The sequence below is a fragment of the Panthera pardus genome, unplaced genomic scaffold (assembly GCF_024362965.1).
Source record: "Panthera pardus isolate Hobbes unplaced genomic scaffold, ASM2436296v1 HiC_scaffold_24, whole genome shotgun sequence".
Lineage (NCBI taxonomy): Eukaryota > Metazoa > Chordata > Mammalia > Carnivora > Felidae > Panthera > Panthera pardus.
In genome coordinates, this window is record NW_026526810.1 from 123,282,418 (window position 1) to 123,302,046 (window position 19,629).

The 19,629-nt window shown below is 42.3% G+C and overlaps 1 long non-coding RNA gene across 1 annotated transcript; it reads right to left on the reverse strand.

The window, feature by feature from the left end:
• Nucleotides 1-4,311: 4,311 nt before the first annotated feature.
• LOC128773043 (uncharacterized) lies at nt 4,312-18,553 on the reverse strand. Its single transcript, XR_008417284.1, has 2 exons — nt 18,161-18,553; nt 4,312-5,557 (listed from the first exon to the last, which is right to left on the reverse strand). It is a non-coding gene; the product is annotated as an uncharacterized LOC128773043 (long non-coding RNA).
• Nucleotides 18,554-19,629: the final 1,076 nt, after the last annotated feature.

Genomic DNA, 19,629 nt, shown 5'->3' on the forward strand with positions numbered 1-19,629 from the left:
CTTTGAGTCACACAAGAGTCCCAGGAGGGCAGAAGGATGCATGATGGTTGAATGGGGATATATAGCTTCCGGTACTGCACAGACCTGACATTGAACCCAGTTGTGCCAGTCAGGGACTAGCTGGATGATGTCGGTCAAATTTACCTCTGTACCTTCTGCTGCAGTTTCCTTTTTGGAAAAATGGGATTGTGGCCAACTTCCACATAGAGTTGTTGTGGATACTAATTTAGACACACTATATAAACTATCTGGGCCAGAGTGAGCATTCAATAATTGCCAGTTCCCATTCATTCATTTCTTCCTCTTCATTTCAAATCTGGATCTTATATCCTGGTTCTTTGGGACTAGCCAGACTCTAGTTAGAGCCAGCAAGTACCTAATGAGAAAAAAAAATCTGGTAATGAGATTTCTGGCTCAAATTTTCCATCCCCAAGGGATCAGGCTACTTTGGATGAGGCTTACAGGAGCAACTGAACTGAATTCCACCCACTTCTTACTAAGTTTTGGTGTTATATATTCAGATCACTTCTATATTAACCAGCTGGGATGTCCAACATTCCTTTGAGGAGTAATGGTCTCAAGAATGGTTCAGTTCAAATATAAAAGCAAGAAGCTGGAAACAAACATATTCTAACACAGCCACAGTCCATGATGCATTCTGGAAAATGACTGATATTATGATCTTTAGGCACAAGCGACAGAGCCAGTATTGATGAATTCAGATCAGAAGTAAACTTACCTTTATTCCTACTGGGGGCTCTTCAGCCTTCAATGGAAATATAAAGGATCCTCAAAAATTAGTTTCCTTCCGAATAAAGGTAGTCTGCTATTGGTTAGTAGCATGTTACGTATCAAATTCAAAAACCCTTTTCTTGGTTTTAGTAGGAATTTGTCTGATGTATGATTTCAGGCTATTTGAGAAATTCCAATCATCTTTGCAAGCCAAACTGAGATTTCCTTCAGGGAGTTTGGCAAAATGCATCACAATTTGATATATGTGAGTCCTTTGACCCAGCAAGCCTACTTCTAAGTAACTCCCTTGCTAAAATACTCAGGCAGATATGCAAGGATGTACCCACAAGAATAGTCACTTATGACATTATCTATAATAAGGGAACATTTAGTAACTTGAATATCTCATCAGTGGTAAATACGGCTACATAAATGATGGCCCAGCCATTCAATAGAATACTAAACTAAAAAAACAACAAGGTAGCACCAACTGCGTGTGCATATGTGGAAGGATCGCTATGAAATACTGTCTCATCCCAAAAAGCAAACTTTATTTTTTTTTATGTTTATTTATTTATTTTTGAGAGACATAGAGAGCACCAGCAAGGGAGGGATAGAGAGACACAGAAAGTGAAGCAGGCTCCAGGCTCTGAACTGTCAGCACAGAGCCCGACGTGGGGCTAGAACTCATGAACAATGAGATCATGACGTGAGCCAAAGTGGGATGCTTAACTGACTGAGCCACCCAGGCGCCTCCCAAAAACCAAACTTTAGAACAATATATACAGCATAAACCCATTTTTATCTTGTTCAAAAGATAGAATTGCATCCATAGAACAATTCTAGGAGCCACAAAAATATAAAATTTTAACTGTGGCTAAAACTGAGAAACGATTTGGAAAAAGAAGGAAGTTACTGAAACTTTCTTTTCTAGATTTCTATATTCACTTTTCACAGTAGTGATATATTATTTTATAACTTAAAATGATAAAGTCTCTCTTACTTTCCTTTTTTCACACATGTATGCACACACAAACACACACACACATACAAAATAGATATAGTAGTTCATAATATAGTAGTTATACCTTTCATTGATCTTTAAGTCAACTGAAATTAGATTAAAAAAAAAAACAGAAACCATTTTAGTTTTCCAGAAATTAAAGATTCCAATGTTGAAAATCAGGGGCTTACCTAACAGTTGGAAGAGTTTGGAGAGCAAAGATCATGGAAACCACCACAGGCAATATCAGCCAGAAACACCAAGGTTCTCAAGAGTTCATTGCAAAACATTTGGAATTTTCCATATCCTCTGGGAATCCCCCACCAACTTTTTCAGTCTATAACAGCAAAGAGAGCTGTTCTCAAGAGTGTGCTATGAAGCTTCAATACATTCCCACATATCTGGACAGCAACTGCCACAGAATCATAATGGCCTCTCCTAATATTCTGCCTTGCGTGTCTTGCTTGTATGACTTCCTCTCACTTGCAGAACTGTACAGTGAAGGAAAATGTAGTTCCCAGCTTCTCTTCTCTGACACAGAATATACCTTGGGGGGAGGGGGGGGTTGTTGCTGAGTTGATAACAGATATTCCATGGCATCTTTCATTTTTCACAAAATACCAAAAATAATCCTAAAATTCATGTGGAACTACAAAAGACCACAAATAACCAAAGCAATCTTGAAAAAGAAGAACAAAGTTGGTGGCATGAAACATGACTTCAAACTATATCAAAAAGCTATACTAATTAAAACAATATGGTACTGACATAAAAACAGACACATAGACCAATAAAACAGAATCAAGGGCTCAGAAATAAACCCGTGCATATACAGCCAACTAATATTTGATGAGAGAGCCAAGAATACTCAATGGGGAAACAACAGTCTCTTCAATAAATGGTGTCGTAGAAACTAGATATTCACATGCAGAAGAATGAAATTGGACCCCTATCTTACACCACTCACAAAAATTGACTTGTAGTGGATTAAAGACTTCAATGTAAGACCTGAACTTGTAAAAATCCTCAGGGGGAAAAAAACAACAACAAAGAAAAACTCCTTGTCATTGGTCTTGGCCATGATTTTTTGGATCTGACACCAAAGCATAAGTAACAGAAGTTAAAATACACAAGGGGGACTACAACAAACTAAAAAGCTTCTACACAGCAACAATAAATTAAAAAAACAGGCAGGGGCACCTGAGTGGCTCAGTCAGTTAAGTGTCTGACTCTTGATTTCAGCTCAGGTCATGATCTCAGGGTCCGTGAGATTGAGCCCCGTGTCAGGCTCTGCACTAACAGCACAGAACCTGCTTGGGATTCTCTCTCTCTCCCTCTCTTTCTGCCCCTCCCCCACTTTCTCTCTCTCTCTCTCTCTCTCTCTCTCTCTCTCTCAAAAATAAACTTTTAAAAAAGAAAAAAATTTTTAAATGGGCAATAGACATGAATAGATATTTGCCTCAAGAAGATATACAAATGGCCAAGATGTACATGAAAATGTGCTCAGCATCAGTAATCATCAGGGAAATGCAAATCGAACCCACAATGAGATGTCATCTCACACCTGTCAGAATGGCTGGAATCAAAAAGACAAGAAGTAACAAGTGCTGGCAAGTGTGTGGAAAAGAGGGAACCCTTATTCTGTTGGGAACATAAATTGGTGCAGCCACTATGGAAAACAGTATGGAGGTTCCTCAAGAAAATTAAACATAGAAACACCATGTGATCTAGCAATCCTACTTCTCTTTATATATCCAAATGAAATGAAATCATTAACTCAAAGGAAACAGATAATCAACCACAGTCCACTCTTGTTTTCTCAGCAATGCTGTGCACCATTTTTATCCGTATTTAACTTTTGAGTAAAGTTAATAACAACATCACGCTTTTGCCTTGCAACCTTTCCTTGTAAAACTGAAGATGCACTTACTCTTTCCCCTAAAGGGAAGACACGTGTCTTAGATCGATTCAATTTATTTCTCCGTAGGTAATCTTTATTCCTCTTCTAGTAACGTATAACCTTAAATATCAAAATATGGATATGTTACAATTAAGAAACTGTATGCTCAACAGTGGGGCAATGGAAAAGGTGAAAACAATAATGAATAATTATAATAAGTAATAATAAATGAAAACATACCAAAACAAGGAAGTATCAAATAGCTAAAATATGTATAACTCTTCCTTATGTAATACATTCCTTGTTTTCACATTGGTCACATGGTCGTAGTGGGGTTTTGTAACCTACTTCTCTCACTGTCCATTCCATATTCCCTTTGCCCTCATTCGGCACCTCTGCTAACAGGTGCTTTACCTGTCAAGGTGATGCGAGCCTTTACTCATGAAGGATCTATGTCTATATTAGGTGACTGTAGTTTTCCATTAACCTTTCTTAAAGACATGACTTTTTAGAGCTGTTTTAGGCTCACAGAAAAATTGAGAGAAAGGTACAAATGTTTCTCATACACTCCCCACCTCCACACATGCACAGCCTCCCCTGTTATCCACATCCCCCACCAGAGTGGTATATATATTACACCTGATGAACCTGCATTGACACATAATAATCACCAAAGTCCACAGTTTATATTACAGTTTATTTTTGGTGTTCCATTACATGCTGGCAACTCTAGTTCCACTTGGTAATCAGATCATCATCTCAGCAAGTGCAGGATAGTAATCCCTTTTCTGCTTATTGGTTCAGTAGCATAAGTAGCCCAAGGGCCAGGTAGAGTATAAGTTTTTAATTCAATGGAAGTCTTGTTACTTATCTGGAAAAAGAGGCCTTCTTTTGGGAACGAAGACTGCCAAAATAGAGCCCAAATTGCAAGAATGGAGGCAAACCTGAATTGTTACTGAATCATTAGGAGCAACAGTGATAGAAGTTACTATCACATCTTCCCTTTGGCTCTCAATCTATGTATTTTGCCTATGAGAAGGTATTATATTGTATACATTACATGTTGGTTCACAGCATGCTCTGCACCTTGGAGAATATCACCCCTGTCTGTAAAGGTGTTTTCACCCATCAGTGTTATGACCAAGTTATTAATTGGCTATTCTATTGCTATATTAGGTCAACTTCTTTGGAGTGATAAACACGTATGTATAAGACCAATGAATTAAGTATATGTATACTTACATTTGTATACCTATAGGTATGTATAAGGCCAATGAATTCCACGGGTATAAACTCATTGCTATACTTATTTCCTTCTAATGTGGGTCCTTGGTCAGAAGAGATGCTGTGTGGAATTTCATTATGGTAAATGAGGCACTTCAAAAATCCACACGAGGCAGTGCTGTCAGAAGAATTGTAGCGAGGACAAATTGCCGTCCCTTCCAAAAAATGGAGCCGTATCAGGAGTGTGAATTTAGTTTCTGCTGTTGGCAGGTTAGGCATTCATGTTTTGTTGCCACATGATCGTTGAAAGCCCCTTCTTCAATAGTCGTCCTTTGTGTAGCATTCAGATGGGCACTAATATATTCATACTCTGTGCCTATTCTGAGTTGTCCATCCACATATCTCATCCCCCAGACGTTCTTGTCACTGATGCTCTAACCTTGTTTGTTCCAAGTCCTGGACCACTAGCCAAAGCACCACCCACTGCCCAGGAATCACCCTAGCTGCATGCCACTTGCCATGTCTCCTTCCAGGCAAAGTGAATAGTCAGGTGTACGGCTCAGAGTCCTGCCCGCTGGGAGGATTTCTCTTTCATTCTGTTCTTTAGAGATACTTTTGAGTAAGACTCTCATGCCACAACTATGCACTTTTGCACATCATGCTGTTTGCCCATCCAGTGGCCGTGTCATACTTCTTTCCTGCTGAAAGAAACCCAGTATTATTCACATAGTCTCGGCAGTGTGTTCAAGGGAAGTAGCCTCATTCCCAGGGTAAGGATCTTAACTGGCATAAACCCATTCAAGTAAACCCATTCCAATATGCTAGTGATTGATTAGGATGGTCACATGACCTAGCTCGGGGCACTGGGACCTGGCAGAAGTCTATGCTGTTTAAGAAAGATTCTTTTCTCCTGGAAAATGGAAATATGTGGGAGAAAGTATCTCCTTTATGTGTCCCTTTAGATATCACAGGGTAGAGATTTTGGTGCTACAGCTTATAGCCACAAGACAAAAGACAAGAGGGTGGGGGAAAGAGCCCAGACATCACTGAGCTGCGGAATTAACCAAACCTGCATCCACCTTCCTTTTCAACAGGTGGTATAATAATTCCCCACTATTGGGGCACCTGAGTGGCTCAGTTGGCTAAGCATCTGATTGTTGACTTCGGCTCAGGTCATGATCTCACAGCTCGTGGGATCAAGGCCCACATTGGGCTCTGGGCTGACAGTGCAAAGCCTGGTTGGGATTCTCTCTATCTCTCTCTCTGTCTTTCAATAAATAAATAAACATTAAAAAAATAATTCCCCACTATTATGTCAGCTTAGTCAGGTATTCTGTTGTAATTGAACAGTTTAAAAATAATATTTTATGTGTTATGTACACATGTCTTGTTACCTTGTCACGGGGCTTTATATAAACTTATGGTTAGTAACTTTGCATAATTTGAACACCCTTTTGGACAATAAGTATGGGAATGGAAAAGTGGAGGAGAAAAGAAACCACAACAAACCAGGGTGAATTTTCTTTTCCTAGTGATTGGAAGAATAGAAGGTCACCCAGTCCATATCCCTAAACACACACACACACACACACACACACACACACACACACACTCACCTTTACGTCTCTAGGTAGAATCTGGCAAGAATGAGTTTCTTTAGTTTCAGGACCAGGGTATGAAGCGAGGCTGAGGGCCAGAATAGAAAGAATGAACTGAGAAACGGAGGCAGGATCCATGCAGGTGTTTTGGGTCAGAGATTTGGAGTATGTGGTTTACATGGAAAAAAAAAAAGCCTCAGTAGGAGCCCTGGACCAGCTCCACACAGTGGTTGTGGGTTCAGCAAGGGTACTTGCAAAGGCAGCTGTCAGATTCAGCAGTGTTCACCCTCTCGCGAGCATTACAGTCGTACATATGGAAGAGATAACAAACGATACCCGCTACTGGGAATTTTATTTTTTCATGCCGCCCAGCTCACATTCCCCCCAAATGAACTGATGAATACAGTCGTACGGTTTATGAATTTATTTTCCGTTGAATGAAATCAATATGCTTTTTGCAAAGGACTTTGCCCTGCCTTTGCTGGAGAACATTTGTGTCCTGCCAGGCAGATAGGACAGGAGCCCCAGCGGTGGGAAGAGAGCGATCTCTGCTGCCATCTTCTGATGCTAGGCGTGAGGGACAGACAGAGGAAAAAGCCAAGAAGACCTACACGAATCTTCTCTCCAATAACTGAAGATGCCCCGGGGAAAAGTCTCAAACTGGAGGCGCGGTCTCTTTGGAAATGATAGAAGCAAATTCCTCACTCCGCCGCCACAGCATCTACCTCATTTTACTCCATCCCGTCTGGTGGGCCTGTGCAGGACTATCCCAGGTACAACTGCTGTCGTGACTGGACAGAACCCAGATTTGGACCCTGTGCCTCTGGGAAGTATGGCCCATAGTTGGTTTATAACTTAACCCGATAGGAATGGAAGCTTCCCTTTCTTATTGTTCATAGAAAAAAAAAAAAAAAAAAAAAAGGCATTGTTGGCTCAAGTGCTCCAAAACAGCGAGAGGGAGGAGAACCATCGTAATCAGGATGTTTTTTTTTTTTTTCCAACGTTTTTTATTTATTTTTGGGACAGAGAGAGACAGAGCATGAACGGGGGAGGGGCAGAGAGAGAGGGAGACACAGAATCCGAAACAGGCTCCAGGCTCCGAGCCATCAGCCCAGAGCCCGACGCGGGGCTCGAACTCACGGACCGCGAGATCGTGACCTGGCTGAAGTCGGACGCTTAACCGACTGCGCCACCCAGGCGCCCCAGGATGTTATTATTAATGTGTTCTCAAATGTCCCTACCGGCTGTGAAGTCTGGGGATGGGCATGTCACATCATGTTAAGTATTTTTCTTAAATTTTTTTGCACAACTGACTTTCTTTTCTTCTGAAAGGAAATCATCGCAAAGGCTAAAAGTTTTTCCCTTGTGAAAATGGGTTCCAGCTACTTCCCATATAAAGTTTCCCGTTGCTTATTTCATTTCATCCTTTTGCTCTGAATTGCTGGCACTTCTCATCTTTTTCAGTTCATAATTGCTTGGGAAAACTGTGCACGTTTTATTATTTCAATTTCAAACCGTAAGGCAGGGCCTTCGATCCCATTAATTACTTTGAATTCTTTCTCTGCTGCTCACATGTTCCGAGTCTTGACTTACAGAACTGAGCTGGGAGTTTTAGGGGCTTTCTCCTCAACTCCATGGAGAGGGCCAGTGTCTTCCAGGGCTGATTTTCAGATTTCTCTGCATTTGTAGCCCTAATCACAGGAAAATAGGCTATTCACATGCTGGTCGGTTTCCACAGGGCTCTGTCCTGATCTGCTCCTCCTATGGTATGTCACTAAATTACTTTGGATTAAAGCGTATGACGATTTCTGCCTTCATTGGTCCCTTTCTCTTCCTCCCATTTGGAGAGGTGTTTGGCTGTGTGTTCTTGGCCTCAGCAGAATGAGGTGAGCTATACCATGGACACAGATGCTTTTGTGTCCAAATCTTCAAGCCTAAGAGTGAGGGGGTAAGTGGAGGCACAGAAAAGACATATTAAAGAAACATGAAAGGATAAGGCTTTTCCTGAGATTAGGACATTGGGAGAAGCAGTGGGGAAGGAGTGGGGAAGGAAATGTAGAAGACAGAGGGATTTACACAATGCTTTCTGGCTCCAAAGGAGGAAGGCTGTAGGTCCCAGAACAGCATTGCCTTCATGATGTCTTTAAGCAGACAAGAATATTGGTGGTATCACCACACAAATGAACAGAGGTCCTTCCCAATGCCATGGAAATATCTAAGCTCCTGGAATTTTCACATGAACCAGGAGGGAGTAGACAACAGATCTCACGTTAACTTCCTCATCAGCCCAAGGAGACAGGAACTTGATATGGAAGTTGAGTGATAGAAAATAGAGTAGGCTCCATTTTCCACATGACCATGTTTATGGACCAAGATTCAGATCACTGCACTAAGTTCCAAGCTTGGCATGTTCTCATGTGACCTCGAGAGCTCATGTGACTTCCTAGTGCATCTGTTTCCTCATTTCTGAAATGAGGACACTAAAACCTTTATCTGCTTTATTCTCCACTCTCTCTCCAGTGCTCACCACACAGGCTGGCATTTAGTTGATGGCTTCAAAAATACTTAACCAAATAGGTGTTATGGAATGAATGAATGAATGAATGAAGGCATGTATGCATGAGTGTCTTGGTCAGTTTCATGTTGCTGTGAAAACTCCATGAAATAATACAGGTAAAATCATTTTGTACCCTCTAAGCCCTTCACAAATGTAAAGAAGCAGCATTATTATTCCTTCCTTGGTTTTTACCCTCCACTGTTGGTAGTGAAAATTGATTACCTATTAAGTGCTGAGTGAGAAGGTTAGCCTTAATAATTTCATTTGGCTTGCATACAGAAAACTCTGCTCCTGCCATACCTTGAATAATCATTTCAGCTCCTGGCTCCCTTTTTCTGCCCACTCTAGCCAACGGTGCCAAATCCTTTCTCCAATATATCGGATCTGAGATCTTGCCATGTCAAGTCTGATCAAGAAAATGTCAGGTTGAAGGAAAGGAAGGCGGCTGTGTCTCTCCACAGCTCTTGGTGACTGCATTGTCCTATATTAGCAAATAATTGTTTTGAAATCCAAACCCGTTATAGCACCGTGTTATTGCAGACCCTCTTAGCGGTTTCCTTGATGGCAGTAATTTGATTCCAAACACAAACAGCATAAATGGGGCAAAAATGGGTAGCAAAAAATATTAGGGGTGTTCCATTTGCTTCAGTCTGTTGGTTCCTAGCACAGAGCTGTCTAAAGAACAACTAAATGAAAACAGAATATTCTCTAGTTTTATATAGTAAAAATCTTAGAAGCAGAACCAATGAATTGGAAGAGATTCCTCTGCGTATTTGATATTTTCGCTTTTTGCCATCGGGTGGAAATGATTTAGAATGGATGGTTTTTTTATTTAAAGACATTCAGAAATCGAAGTGTTAATTCATCACTCACTGGTCCCCTCTCAGAGTTTAAAGTCAATCAAATACCACTTCAGCGCATCCTGAAACCGATTGGTTTGTTTGTTAAATCCTCTAGGACAATACCGAAATAAATAAACATGACCTCTGAAATCTGGTTGAGAAGAGAAGGTACATAAGCACCAACACACAGACACAGACCAGTGGTGCGATTCACAACAATGAAATACACCACAGTTTAACAGTCTAATGGTTATGAAGCACGTAAGGGCTATGGAAGAACAAGAAGGGAAAATCTAAGGGAGCCTGGTGTCTATACGAGTGGAGAAAATGAAGATAAGTCTCAGGCAGTAAAAACAGAGTGCCCTAATCTCACTGGGAAAATGGAGAAGCTAATATTTATTGGGGTATCAATTGTATTCAAGACCCTCCGTGATGGAGGGCATACATATGTTATCTCACCAAAACCTCATGCTTACCACTGATATTGGATGAGGAAACTGAAATTCAGAAAAGTTAAGTGATTTACTCAAGTAGCACACACCTATAAGCAGCAGAGCCCAGATTCAAACTATGGGTGTGTAACCCTAAAGTTCAACTTCAAGTCCATGAGTCTGTTCCAAACCAAAGCAGTTTAGGTTAAAAAAAAGTGGTCACTTCTTATACTAAAGGAAAATTTTAAATGATGGGAAGGGGGTTCATGAGTGGCTCAGTCATTAGAGCATGCAAGTCTTGGTCTTGGGGTCATGAGTTGGAGCCACATGTTGGGTGCAGAGATTACTTAAATGACAGGAAGAATGTACGTGTACGTGAGTGTGTGTGTGTGTGTGTGTGTGTGTATGTGTGTATGTAAAACCAACAGTAAAAATCTCAAATTTAGTAATTCTGGATGTTCAGAATTTGGAAGAAGTGAGTGACTGTCAATCTTTCACTTATGCTAATTTCTTACTCTACTTTTACTGGAATTTTCACCTTTACAGCATTATTTTGACATGTTGAGAGATACCATCCAAAGAAAAGGAACAGAAGCACCTAATTTGAATTCTGTCTTTACATGTTGGCTTTCATTCAGGCTCACGGAAATCCACTCCAGATAGCTAAAGTCACATAAAGTTTCAGTGTATTCAACCTTGACCCTGTAAAATTTAGCCCAATCTGCACTAATTTAAGGAAGTAAACTTTAATTGCTCTGTCAGTAACCTCTGGCTCTAAAGAGCCTCACTTGAATGGAAAAGAGTCCAAGGGAGAGAAAGGGCATCCTCAGGAAAGTTACAGATGGCACCAGAACAGCCAGGGCCCGGGGAGCAGAGGCAGGCCATAGCATACCCTGCTTCACAGCGTAGGAACGGTGCCATGAAATATCTAGATCCGTACATAATCCTGAAACACAAGTCCTACAGTGTAGGAAGGTCTACAAAGTTGATGACATATGAGAAAACACATGAGGAAACATAGGTGAGGCCACTTTGGAAGAAAATTTCCAACACACAAAAAAACTACGCCAATTACTTTTCCCAAAAGTTGGATCATTCATTATGCAATAAAATAAACATTTATTTAGCATATATTTTGTGCCAGGAGCTATATTGTACTTTGAGACAAAAATAAGTTAAATAAATCTTTGTCCTCAAATTGCTTAGAATGTTGGGTTGGAGACAGACCATCTTGTTAAGGATGGTTTTGAGGTGTTCAAGACAGGAAGCAGAAAACCAATTAGGAGATAATGATGAACTGACCTAGCACAGCATAGGGAGATAAAGAGGGAGGGACAGGTTTTTAAAAAATATTTAAGAGATAAAAATCGTCAATACCTGGTAACTTATTTAATATGGAGAATGATTGTTTTACAAAAAGAAAAAAGAGAGGCGCCTGGGTGACTCAGTTGGTCAAGCGTCCAACTTCAGCTCAGGTCACAAACTCACGGTTCGTAGGTTCGAGCCCCGCGTCCAGCTCTGTGCTGACAGCTCAGAGCCTAGAGCCTGCTTCGAATTCCCTATCTCCCTCTCTTTCTGCCCTTCCCCTGTTCTCTCTCTCCCAAAAGTAAATAAATATTAACATTTTTTAAAAAAAGGAAAAAGAGAAAAGAGTCAAAGTTGCCTCTCACAGATTTTTAGCTTGAGAAGAAACAATAGATAATATGAATCTCAAATATCCATCCATCCAGTAACAGTATTTATTAAACACTTTGTAAATGCCTGGGACTGTAACATCTTTTGTCCAATAAAATCTACATAATAGAACGTTTTTCTGAGATTTACACATTGAGAGAAACCTAAAATATAATGCAACCCAACTATCTCCAATAAAGAATAGAAGAATATCGAAAACCTACCATGTGCCAAGCCCATTGTTAGAAGATTTGTGCTTTATAACTAATCCTCAGGATAACCATCCATGGAGGCTTCTAGCATCGCCATTTACAAATGAAGAAATGAAGGCTAGGAGAAACGGTCTCATCCACAGATTTGCAGCTATGGAGTAGCAGAGCAGATTTAAACCCCGGCCTGGGGCACTTCATATCCCACATCATTTGCACAAAGTCTCGCTACCTCCAGAAGGACGGGGGTAGCACAATCACAGTGCTGGGGCTAGGATTCCTTCTCAACGCTCTTCTTTAGCCCAGTGACCCTCTATATAATATCAGAGCAACATGTGTTACATTTGATTTCAGACTTGTTAATTTCAAAGTCACGTGACCCACTGAGTACACTTGTCTCCACGATTTTATAGTTAGCTGCAGGGCCAGCCCTAGGCTAGACACATCGCGTTCTGGCTCACCACGGCCAGTTGTTCACATTTCTTCCCAAGTCTGTGCTCAGTGATATCGTGATGGTAGTTTGAAGTCAGCCATGGTGAGAGTATTTATACCACAGAAACTGAAACAGGCTATAAAATAGGACTTTTTTCAGTTTTCGGAGAACCAGTTGTGAAACATTCACCAGCCCAGCGCACCACGGTGTGTAAGCATTTATAGATATGTGTTTGATACACAAAAATCTGTCTCAGGGCTTTAGAATCACTTCCTTAATTTGAATCAACTCAGGCTTAGCTAGTATATTATTATCACCATTGATGTAACCTGTTGGATTAGCAGAAAACAGTATCACTATCTGATGCTTTGTATACAGTGAAATTAAGTTTGCTTACATTCAATTTTAAAATCTATTAACTCATTTTAGGATTACTTTTTCAGTCCAGATTTCACTGTCCAATCATCTTTGTGCATTTCATGTTTCTACATCCTAGCATGTTTGGGGACTTCTTTGCTTTCTGTAGATTTATGAGGTTTGGGGAGAGGAATCTACAGCGATTTATTCATGGTGAGATTCTAGGATCTCCACTCCGCAGCGACCAACCCGTCAACTCTTAGAATTACAAATACGATTATCATCACATATGACAATTACATATGCTCATGTAGTTGCCGTGACTTCTCAGCTGCCAGGATTGAATGACTATAAAGGCTTTGTGAACAATATAGCTCTAAGGGAGTGCAAATGCTTTCCCTGGAAGCAATAGTTCATTTCTCGTGGCTGCATCAGTTTCACAGGGAAACTGTCTCTCAGAGCAACTAATGCTACCGTCAAAACAATCTTCCCATACCTCAAGATGAAGAACTGAACTATAAGTCTTCCTTTCACTGGGAAAAAAACATATATACATTTTGATGAACTATGTGGGCACGCATTAGCTCAGAATGGTGGATTTGAGGAAAGCATGAATATTAATTTGCAATATTTTGAGAGGGACATGTTTATGGCAATTGGATGATTACTTACTGGTAATTGTGTCATAATAATGTTAGTAGTTTATATGCAATCTCAAAAACAAATAACCCAGGGAGCTTAGCGCTGCAATATCATCAGCAACCCTTCAAAAGCAAATCTTTCTTTGAAGACAAATAGTTTCAGGAAAACTAAAGGAGAACTTGCCAAGAGTTCTGAATCTCGTAGGTACTGGCTCTCCTTGGGCCAGCAGGTACGTAAAGGAGGCTGGTCCTCACTGGGCATTGCCATAAACACACACAATTTTGGACCAACCCCCAGGCAAACTCTGGATGCTGACAAGTGCTATTGATTTCCCCAAACCTTCCAGGGATACGGAGGTAGCCAGAATGGAAAACTCCTGCGGTTTGGGGACAGTTTTGTAAAACCTGTAGAATATTTTAAATTGGGAATTTCAACGCTCTACTTTCCAATCCCTGGAAGTCATTTGTGAATGCAGGTAATTTTTTTTTTAATCCAAGAAGGTAGAAGTACAGCTGTTAAAACGATAAATATTCTTTTCCAGAAAATAGCATATTGACTGAGTTAGAGGTACCTTGGAGAGGAGCCCACAGCCTGCCATCTTGCATTTGAAAGGACAGGCGTCATGAATCACAGATACGGGACACACGAATGTGCGGGAGAGAGAACTGGATTTTCGTCATGTGTTGTGAATTTCCCAGCCATGCTTTAAAGAAGACATACGTGGCAGCTCGAGAGCAACCACTTGCAGGTTACCTTCCAACCCTTTCTATTTCACTTGTACGTGGATTCCACAAACATGCATTTGTGGAATGCTTATTGGCTCAAGCTACCCACGTGTGGTTCTTTTTGATCATGGAAATCAAAGCCTATTGTTTCTCTAGACTATTTAATCTCCCTTCCTTTCTTTTAAGCTCATAGTAGGCACGCAGATTTACTGCCTCCCTAGCTTCGTCAACACCGGCTACCAGAACAAAGTACCGTAGACTGGGTGGCTGAAACAACCTAAACTTATTTTCTCACAGTTCTGGGAGCTGAAGTCCAAGATCAAAATGTCAGCGGGTTTGGTTTCTCCTGAAGCCTTTGTCTTTGGCTCGCAGATGGCTCCTTCCTCTCTGTGTCCCCACATGGCCTTTCCTCTGTGCTTACATATCCCTGGTGTCTCATATCCCAGTCATACTGGATTAAGGCCCAACTCTTATGACCACATTTACCCTTAATTACCTCTTTAAAGGCCCTGAAGGGTGGCAAAAGAAACCACTTTGGCATAAGGATTATTTTGAGCTGAAGGCAACTGAAAAGAAGCAGGTATAAGAAAATTTCTCTGCCTTCCCTCTATTTGTTTTGAAGCAGGACATAATTTACGAAGGTGTCCCTCCCCTCCTCCCTAAAGGCTAATCCCTAGAGACAACTTGAGACCATATCAGTGGAGAAGGCACTGGCTTAAATCTGCATTACAAATCTTACTCTCTCTTGCAAGGTTTCCATAACTGGCTTCCACGCACCTTTCTTTCTTTTATCTTTGGCCGAAGATGGTATTTAAATCTGAATTCTAAACCTTAGAGTTATTCACTCTTCCCAGGTACCTCGTGTATACATGAATTATACATGTTAACAAAGTTCTGTTTGTCTTTCTCTTGTTAATCTTTTATTGCAGGAGTCTCAGCAAAGACCTTAGAAGGGGAGAGGAACAATCATGTTTCCTCCCCTATAGCCCTGTCTTCAAATACAATCACATTGCGGGTTAGGCACTGGGGGTTAGGGTTTAAACATATGAATATGGGGGAGGGGGACACAATTCAGTCCATAACATTTATTTCTTTCTTTCACTATAGAGGCAGTAGGGTAAAAAAGAATATAGAGATACATATATGCAGATAGGTGGGTAAATGGATGGATGATAGATAGAGAGATACATAGATCATTCGATCGGTTGCTCAATTGATAGATAGATAGATAATCACAGTGATAACGGTATAATGTAAAATACCAGGATTGAGAGTGGAGCAGAGGAGGGTTCACATGGGCCTTGTATTCATTGATGCCCAGTGATATAAATTACATGAACTCTCAGAGATTCTGTTGTCAAGTCTATAAACTGTAAATCAACGTAGTCATTTTTTCACTAAATATTAATTGAGTGCCTACTATTTGCCAGATGCTGTTCTAAGTACTGGGGATATGACAGTGAGCAGGACAGAAATTCCTCTCCACCCCACCCCCCTAACACACAAATTCCTAGAGCTTACATCTTATCTGTGGACACAGAAAATAAAGATAGGCTTCATGGTGATGAATGCTATGTAGAGAGTAAAGCACAAGAGGTAGATAAAGAGTGGGGGGGGGGGGCTATGATATTAAATAGGGTGGCCAAAGGGGGTCTTACAGGGAAGGAGACATTTGAGGAAAGGCCTCTCAGAAGTCAGGGTACTAGGAGCTCAAGGCAAGATGTGGAGGAGAGCATTCCAGACAAGGGAGCAGTGGATGTTGAGTCTCTGGTGTGTTGGAGAAGAGGCTAGCAGGTCAGTGTGGTAGCAGGAGGGGAATGACCCAGGGCCAGAGTAATAGGACATGATGACAAAGAGGTAAAATTATGTGGGATTTGTAGGGCACCTGGGTGCTCAGTTGGCTGAGCGTCTGACTTCGGCTCAGGTCATGATCTCAGTTTGTGAGTTCGAGCCCCACGTCAGGCTCTGTGCTGACATCTCGGAGCCTGGAGCCTGCTTCACATTCTGTGTCTCCCTGTCTCTCGGCCCCTCCCCTGCTCATGCTCTGTCTCTCTCTGTCTCTCAATAATAAATAAGTTTTAAAAAAATTATGTGGGATTTGTGCAGGGGAACTCAAGAGGGGAACATGTATACAGATTTCTTAGGCTACGGTAAGGAAAATACAGTTTTCTCTGAGATGGGACACCACCTGAGGGTGTGAATCGACTGTGCTTTATTGAGAATAGACTTGGGGGAGGGGCAACAAGGCAGACGCAGAGAGAACAGGTAGGAAGCCATTCTGACATCGCAGGACCAGGGCTCAGACGTGGACGTGGGGAAAGGGGGCGGGGCTCCAAATACATTTTGCAAGTAAAGCCAAGACGATTTGCTGATGGATTGGATAACGGATAATGAAAGGAAGAGGATACAGGACACAAGGGAAAAGGGGGGGGTGGGGTGGAAAAAATGGGGTTGTCATTTTTTGAGATGGAGAATAATAAAGGAAGGATCCAGAGGTAGGTTTTAGATGATTTACGTTCAAGATGCCCATCAGATATCATGGTAGAGAAACTGGGGAGAAAAAACACCATGGACTCTCTGTAATAATTAATTGAAAGACAATATATGCCAAATAGAAAGCAAAGAAAGAGTAGCATCAACTAACACCTGATATTCGATGATAATCGATATTCGATGACACTCAAATGCCTCTGTGTCACGCACTGTTCTAAGTACTTTATACACGTTATCTCATTAAATCCTCACAACTACCCGGGAAAGATATTACTGTCTTACGTATTTATAAGGACACTGAAGTTTAATATTTTCCCAAGAGAAATACACATGTAGCTGATAAAGTCCATACCGTTGATGCTAGACTCTTCTGCCTCCCCTGGGTGATGTGGAATAAGGCAAGGTCAGAGTGGTAAGATGTCAGAACAGAAAATCTGTGCTCTCTACAGGTTGATTCTCCACAAAGACCCCATTGACTTCTGGTTCATTTTGTTTCTCGAGGGCATCTAGATTTTCATGGAACAGGAAGCCCGGGGTGGTTTCCGCCCACTGCAAATACCAAGCTGCAAACCCCGGCTTCTCTGCCAGTCCATTGTTGCAATAAAACTTACATATTAAAGAAACGGAAAAGCAAGGAACAGAGAACTACAGAACAAAAAAGAGAACAAGAAAGTCTGAGAGCACAGGCCACCAGTGTAAAGGCACAAAGCTGCAAGGTCCTTGAAAGCTGCCCAAGTGTCCCCTAGGGGTGCCTGTTTTTTAGCAACTGGATTCAAATTAACAAATGAGCCTACAACTGCAGAGGTAGAACACTGTGTTCTCGTTCTCCTGCTTCTAAACAACAGGAGAGGGCCCAGTGGGAAGAGAGAGCAGCAGGGGCAATTTGTCCTTGTCAAAGCGAAAGTTCCCTCCCATCCTTCATTTTTTTTTTTTACACAAAGCCTCACTCACACTCATACACACAGGATTCAGCACGGAAGGAGGGAGCAAGGCATCCAGATTTGAGATCCCCAAGCATCCTGATTCTCTCTTTGAACCGATCCCAGAGCATCCTGATGCTCTCTTCGAACCCACGTCTCCGCACTCCCCACCTCGTAAGGCAGCAGCCTTGTTCACATACTTCTGAGCCATGGTGATGCCACAGGACTTCCATTTTCTGCCACCAAAAAAGGGCCCCTGGAGTACAAAGCTTCTAAAACCTGAAGACAGAGGTGAAGGGAGAGGAGAGATCCCTTCCGCACTGGTAACCACCAGGTCGGGAAGCTTCTGAGCCACACCAACCAGCATCCTCCATGATCTTGTCTAAAGAACCACCTGCCCCCTGGGTTCTGAGTATTTACCTTTGCCATGTTCCCCAAGAATCGCCACTGGGGGAAGCTCTCCGGAGAAACGTGCCTCTCATCCTGTGACAGGGGCTCAGCAGACACCTGTGAGGCCATCCTTGACAGTGGCATGAGTGGAGGTTTTAAAAACTTGCGGAAGCCCTTAGCTGCTTTCTCTCACTAGTTCTCAGGTAGCCAGGGGCTTTCTCTAAGTCACCTGGGCAACGTCCTGCGGGACCTCAGTTGTTGTTCTCTGCACCTGTAGGAAGTGTTCTTCGTCAGCCTGGGCCTAGATTCCATGGCTTACTCTCTGCACCAAATCCCAGCCTCACCTCTCACAGAACACAGGCATGTGGGAAGGCTTGAATCTGTCATGAGACGCAGACCCCCCGCCCCCACCAGATGACGTTGGGGTGGAGTCCTTTGCCCTCCTGTTCCTTCAACGCCAAGAGGAACCTCAAGAGATCCAGAAATGACATTTGAGCTTAAGCCTAGTTTTTCTCTTTCACTTGATTTTTTTTTTAATGTTTATTTTGACAGAGAGAGAGAGAGAGCTGGGGGAGGGGGAGGGAGAGAGGGAGAGAGATTCCCAAGCAGGCTCTGTGCGGTCAGCGCAGAGCCCAACGCGGAGCTTGAACTCGCGAACCGTGAGATCAGGACCTGAGCCAAAATCAGGAGTCAGAGGTTGAACCAAGTGAGACACCCTCTCTTTCACCTGACTGTCCTTTCCGAGGAAGAGAGGTTCACATCACAAAAGGTGCGCGTAGAGCGTTGACTTGGAGGCCAGACTGAAAGAGCAGGAGACCTTGACGAGCAGGAGCTCGTTTAAGCTGAAATAAGAAGCCAGCTGTTGGGAAGACAGTTCGGTGCCAACCAGGTCTGACACCACACGAGCTGGGACTGGCAAGAGGGTGGCCCGGAGTCTTCTCGGGTAGGCTATGGTGGACCCCCCGTGGTGTTCATCTCCCGGACATGAGAAACGCCCCTGCTGTGGTTTCTGGTGCAAATCACTTGCGAATACGTCCCTAAGGATAGGACAGCTGGGTATGACATCATCTCGTAGTTTCCTGGGGAGGTGGTTTCAGGAAACTGTCAAGGGAGAGAGTGAGGAAGTGATACGAGGAAGGGAAGGAAGGAGGGAAGGGCGTGTTGTTGAGCTGAAGGCGCCACGCAGGGTCACTACAGTGGGCAACTGCGGCTCAAACCTGCCGGGGAATTCTGGGGGCTGGGGCAGAATCTGTACCTCAGAGGCTTCCCAAATGAAAAGCTAAGAAGTAGGATAGGAAGGCTCCTTGCCTGTCCCTGGCCAAGACACTGTATGAGTTGATCGTGATTTCTTTAGCCATTCCATTTGGCCATTTCGTTTGGTTGTAGTCTTTAATACAAACGACATTATGTATTCTTTCCCCATATGCTCAAGTAAACCTGGAGGAGAAATTGCTGGTAAATGGCTATGTCTATGGACATAAAGAAAACACAACCATTTG